The sequence below is a fragment of the Procambarus clarkii genome, chromosome 74 (genome assembly GCF_040958095.1).
Source record: "Procambarus clarkii isolate CNS0578487 chromosome 74, FALCON_Pclarkii_2.0, whole genome shotgun sequence".
NCBI lineage: Eukaryota > Metazoa > Arthropoda > Malacostraca > Decapoda > Cambaridae > Procambarus > Procambarus clarkii.
Window position 1 is genome coordinate 14,471,731 of NC_091223.1, and position 6,764 is coordinate 14,478,494.

Consider the following 6,764-nt stretch of genomic DNA (forward strand, 5'->3'; position numbering starts at 1 on the left):
AAGACAACCATGCCAGGCAGTTGGTCTGGCACTTGGTCCACTTGGCAATATCAAACAAATCCTGGAACAAAGATAAGTTGGGATGAATCATGCATGTTCCAGTGTGGGAGGTACGGCACCGAGCTCCCACAGTATGAGAAGGGTAAAAGGTGCCATTGCCACGAGAGATGGAACCACTCCAGGTGACAAGGTGGTCACCACTGGGGGCTTGGGGGCTCAATCCTGCCATGGAAGTGAGGGGTGGGAATGGAGAGGGTCAGTCGGGAGAGTCAACAAAGGAGCCTGGTCTGGGTCCAACGTAGCTGGGGCTGTGGAGCCCGATCTTCCATCACTGGCCGACTCCGGGGGCCTGGTTGTCCACTCCATGAGCCTGTGTAAAAGAAATAATTTCGGTATCCATACAGCATTAATTTCAAAAGCCTGGGTCTCGGAGCCAAGGGATATTATCTACCAGGGTAGCTAGGGAGGCCGAGTCTGGCCAGTGCAGGAAGGGGTGCGTTGTCCCCCAGTCCGTCCTCCTAGGGTTTCCCAACGTCAAGAAACTGTTGTACTAAAGTCCCCTATTCTAATCTACCAGAGGACACAAAACAGAAAATGGGACAGTAAGCCAATTTCACGAACTGCACCATTTTCTAGTACAGTATGACAATTTTTGACCTTAGGTAAATTATATGTCAAAATGTGGCGTTCTATTAGAACAGGTTGCTCCCCCTTTTTAACAGGGAAGTCCTACTGCTTCGTACATTCTCCCACACTAGTACAAAGACCTCTGTCTCACTTTCGCCCTAGCCTGGACATCCAACTATCTACCAAGGGCAACCCCTCCAGCGGAAGATACGTTGACCCAAACAAGGTTTCTACAGGTGTGTACTTTAGCACGTACAACACCCGGAGAGGGGGGGGGGGCGAAGGCAACCCTCATTGGTACCAGGGAGTCGTACTTGAGCCCTCTCACCACGACAAGGGTAGGGGAGGGGGGAGGGGAGACACTTTAGAGATGGAGCCCAGTACTAAAGTAGACTCTTAGTCTACATACACTACATTGTCTTCCCCGCTTGGTTCCTTACTTTGATAATGCCTTACTTACTTAGTGTACATACACTGAGAAGTGTAGTATACCTCTTGGTGTATATCCAAGTACCCCTTGTATCCAGATGTACCCCTTGGTGTACCCCTTGTATCCAGATGTTGGAGAATAAAAAAAAAAATTTAAATGAAAATTTATTTTCAAATTACAGTACAGTATTAAAACTAATACTGTACTGATTTTGGTATAACAATTTATGAATGTATTCTGTCATTTATGTTATTAAAAACACAATTTTTATATTACAGCATAAAAATATATACAGTGTAACAAAAGTACTGTACCCATACATCAATGAACCTTAAACAACATATTAGGTTCCAATTAATCTACTGTAAGAAGCCCTCACTGTATTTGTAGTAACATTTATTGTTAGCTTCTCTTGACTAGTCTCAGTTTTGTGTTTGTATTTCTACACGCACAGTTCATCATATTTTTTATTGCAATCTTTACAGTCTTTATAGCTCCTGGCCTCTCAGTCCTATCTGTCCTCTCATATACACCGTAACTTGTATGCCAGCATCTCCACCACAATAAATATGGGGGTGCTATGGAAAGTAGTGGCTCACAAATATCAACGCTTCCTATCCATTCGTTGGTTGGGTTAGGTGGGTGTCTTGGGTTCACGCATGTGCATTTTAGTACCCTGTATTATGCCCATTGTGACAACTCAAGAGAATGGGCTGCCGAGTCTCCAATTTTTTATTATTAAGCATCTCTGTCCTTTTCCTAAGCAAAATATATCCTTGTTGGATAACTGTTTTTAATCTCCAAGAAAATAATTTTCTGCCATGTTTCCTTGAGGCCTACTAATTAACTTGATGTACAGTATTATAGAAAATGAGACTATTTTATCTGTAAATGTTTTCCTCAAGTCCCATTCAATATGGAGACTGAAAAAAAATACCTAAAATTGTTAAATACATATGAGTCTTGAGCATTATGTGTAATTGAAGAGTGAAAAACCCATTCTTACAAATACCACACAACATTAAATAAATGGTAACTAATATTATATTACACACCTCTTCAAAGTCAGCAATGTTTACGATTTTTGTAATTACCTTTATATAATTAACTGCTTATCTACACACAAACAAGCACATTCTTAATTATTAAAGTTAAAAATGCAGCAATTTATCTTATAGAATAAATAAATACAGTACCAGTATATACAGTACTAAATTTACACACATGATCTACATCACTCCAAACTCATGTTGCAAAATATTCATTCAGTGTTTCACAAATATTGACACTTGTACAGTACAGTACTTTAATTGATTAGTCTGTTCAAATTCATCCTTTAAAAATACAAATAAAGTCACTCAATGCTCAGAAAATGCTTAATCAGTACAGTATTTATGTATCATTTATCAAACCCAATTAACAGTGCATATTTACAAGTCATGTGCCTTGTTCTGCAGACAGCCAGGGACAGTGATCCAGTGATCACTGATGAGCCTCAACAATCCAATATTTTAACAACTTGTTTGGTAGCAACAATTTGAGCTACTGATATAAGGCTTTGATTATATGTTTTCTGGCAACACTTAAAATTATTGCAACCAGTGTTACCATAATGCCATACACATCTTAGTGCAAACACTGCAGACTTTTATATACTGTTTATTTCTTTAGAAGTTTAAGTAAAAATCACTATAGGGTGAAGGTATATTATGCAAACATTCTTTCTCTAATATATTACCTATATGTTGCCTGCAGTACAGTATTTCACTTTCATTAAAGTTCCTGTAACCTCTTTCAATACCATTTTACTTACTTCTTCCCATAAAAAACTTTTTAGCCACCAGTGTCCTTTGTAGTGTCATTTATATCAGACATTATTGCTAAAATATCATTAGATTATAACTAATAATGCATTCAAATTGACACATTACCAATTCTTTACAAATAACTTGAGCTATAAATCTGTGTACTGTATTATACTTGTCAAGAAAATTATAAACATTAAGTTGTATATATAATGACCACAAAAAGTGAAAAGCTCCTGCTTTGCTGGTAAACTATATGCCATCTACAGTACTCTACAAACATTTTCTTCAAACTTTAATTACAATGTTATTGCAAATAACATTTCCTATATGCACTACAATTAGTCAAGCTCATATAAAGATTGGACCCTTTGTTATCCTCAACCGCTTCTCAGGAGGAAAAATATTACCGGTATCTTTGTTATTTTTGTGCGTAATTACTCAGGTGTCGTTACGGGATGAGAGCCACGCTCACAGGGTCCCATCTTCTCTTTAATGTTTGTTATATGTCATTTTAAGGTTGCATGTGTGTTTATATGCAAATTTTTACCAAGTTGAATGCCTTGACAGCTTCATTATTCATGCAGTAAACACTAACAATGTTGTTCATCATTCTGGATTTCCAAGAAGATGCATTACAGTACCGTACATGAAGTATAGTACTGTACATATATATAGTATAACGACAGTCATATAAAAATATAACTTTTCCAAAATCCATATTAAAAAGAACTATTGCATTACTTCAGTCTATATTACATGATACAAGGTAGTCATACTTTGTTTTAGTAAACAACTTCCTACGTATATATTAATCAGTAGCAAATGTAACCATATACTGTACATACTGTACTTATTCTTTAGCTTGTTTCCTTTGTTAAAAATGTTTAAACTTATACTCATCATCTCACTACAGTTGTTAAAAGCAAGTTACAATGGACACAGCAAATCAAATATGAATGATTAGCAAAGGGAAATATAAGCTAACATGAAGGAGAACAGTATCAAGAGAGATTTAGAAAAAAAAACAGAAAATAGTGAAGGTTGGACAACAACAGCAAAGAAAATCGTCGGAGGAAACTATGTGAAAGAGCATAGAGACAAAAGATATAAAAAAGAAAGAAAAAGAGAGAGATGAGAGAGAGAGATAAGGATGAGAGCAATGTTCGTGGTGACCCGTCTTCCCAGTATTCTTTGCCACATGAAGCTTTGAAACTACTGACAGTTTTCACCACCACCTTCTCACTTAACTTGTTTTAATCGTCTACCTCTCCATTTGCAAATGTGAGCTTTCTAGTGTTTTTTGGCAGCTTTGGTTCCTTAGTTTGAACCTGTGTCTGTATAATTACCTAAGCGTAGTTACAGGATGAAAGCTCCACTCAAGGTGTCCCGTTTTCCCAGTACAATACTCTGCTTTATCACGCTTTGAAACTACTGATGGTTTTGGCCTCCAGCATCTTCTCACTTAACTTGTTCCAACCGTCTACCACTGTTTGCAAAAGACTATTCTCTAGGAATAAACCCTGTGGTCCTGTTGTTCCAGAGCCCTATTCCCTGTGGTTTGGCTTTTCCTTTTGGGCATTCAGACAATCATTGTAAACCTTACCCAAAGGCGAGATTAATATTGTCTTATCGTGCCAACAACCTTGTTAGTATAGCCCCCAAGGAAATAATTTTTTAATAAATCTATACTTGTATAAAGTACCTATGTACATTGGCGATAACTGGTATGTTCACTAAGTAATATGTGAATATTTTTTTTTGTTTAGAAAACTATGGGCACCTTGACAGTAGATTCATTTATTTTTATCATAACCTAGGCCCACCTGTCAATTCATGTACTGTACCAGCTATTAATAAATCCAACAACTTAAAACAAAATCCATCATATTCATTCGTTCATTCTGCTTCAGGACCTGATTTCTTGAACTACATGTTTAGTTCATAAAATAGACTATGAAACAATGGATACAAATTCGATTGGTTAAAAAACTGGGTAAATATTGGTCTGGGAGTACGGCAGTAAACTTATGGAATGTTTTACCTGTAAAATTAATGTGAGGTTGCTGGATTGTTTCAAGTGCAAATTAGATATATGCACGAATGGTTGTGCTTGCAGTCAAAGAGTCACAATAACATGGCTGAAGATATGATGACCAAACTACACATCCGAAAATGAAGAAACGTCATCATTTCTTCATTTTCTGATGTGTGATTTGGTCTTCAATGGTTGTGTGTTTATAAGTAATTATTAACATGTCAAGTAGTTGCTTATAAAATAGGAGTTACCTTACATTGACCATTAGACCTTCTGCAGTTCCACTATTCTTATGCTTTTGTGTTATGTACAAATCTGGCACTCACTGTACTATGGAGAATGAGAATGACTCAGGTGGAGTAAGACTCATACCAGAAGCCCAAACACTGCTAACATAACTTCACTTCACAACATTTAACTATTTTTTAAAAGATTCTAAGAAATTAGTGTATGGATAAGAATGAAGAACTATAAAGCAACATACCTTTAGAGCAGGAAGATTCTGCATTTGCAATTACCATTAGATAACTATAGCAAGTCATATTGGTAATAGACTGGAGATGTATTACCTTGAGGTGCTTCCGGGGCTTAGCGTCCCCGCGGCCCGGTCATCGACCAGGCCTCCTGGTTGCTGGACTGGGAGGCCTGGTCGACGACCGGGCCGCGGGGACGCTAAGCCCCGGAAGCACCTCAAGGATAACCTCAAGGTAATACATCTCCAGTCTATTACCAATATGACTTGCTATAGTTATCTAATGGTAATTGCAAATGCAAAATAAAATGCAGAATAAACAAACTTCATGAAGGCCTTTGGTAAATGTGGCCATGTAGTGATAAGTGTATGAAATGAGGGCTAGTGGTGTAACGTGTAATGTAGGTAGATAGATATTAAGTTTTCTAACAAACAGGACAGGAAGCCCATACTTAGGCTCTTATCGAGGTCATCCTCAGTTGTACTACCAACCTTCATAAGGATGCAACCCACAACAGTTGCTTGACTTCTGGCTACCTGTTTACTGCTAGGTGAACAGATACATCATGTGAAAGCAAACATGTTCAACCATTTCCAGTCCCACCCGAGGATGGAAATCAGGGATCCTTGATTGCGAGTCGAAAGCGTAGAACACTTTAGTACTGGATATAAAGTTCTTCAGTGGGAAACAGAAAATAGCATTATGCTCAATGGGAATCAAATGTCATGAGCAAAGACAAACAAACTCAATATGGGGACAGATATATGATTCAGTCCAAACCTTTTAAAATGGAGGGAACAGGTATAAAGTCTAGGAATTTTAGTATTGAACATTCTAATGTTTAGAGTGCACAACAAAGCAAACATAGGCATGAAAAAGATAGGATGGAAAATGCAAACTTCCAAAACAATAGTTACCATAACAATAATGATACCTTTAAGGCACCTGGACCCTAATTTAGAATACTCTTCTGCACTCACACCTCTCAACACAGTTGTGATATCCAAGGTAGAAAATATACAGCCGTCTTTTATTGCTTGTATAAAACCAGTAAAGTATCTAAACTAACAGTTCTGCCTTCAAAACTGTAGCATAGAGCTATCTCATAATACATACATGGGAAATACTTGATAGCCAGAGCCCTAATCTGCACACCACAATAAATTAGTATTAAGCTTTAGTCATTAATGTTTTTCATGCCCGAAATGTTTTGCGTAATAGTGGCTTTAGGCATTGTATGTACTAGCTCTGTCTATAAATCCATCAATCTTTGTAAAATCTCTTGTATGTATGTACCTTACCTAAATAAACATTTATTTATTTATTTATTTATTATAAATTACTGCAATGAAATGCAGTACAGTAGTAGGCATTCATAAGTCTCAGGAGAC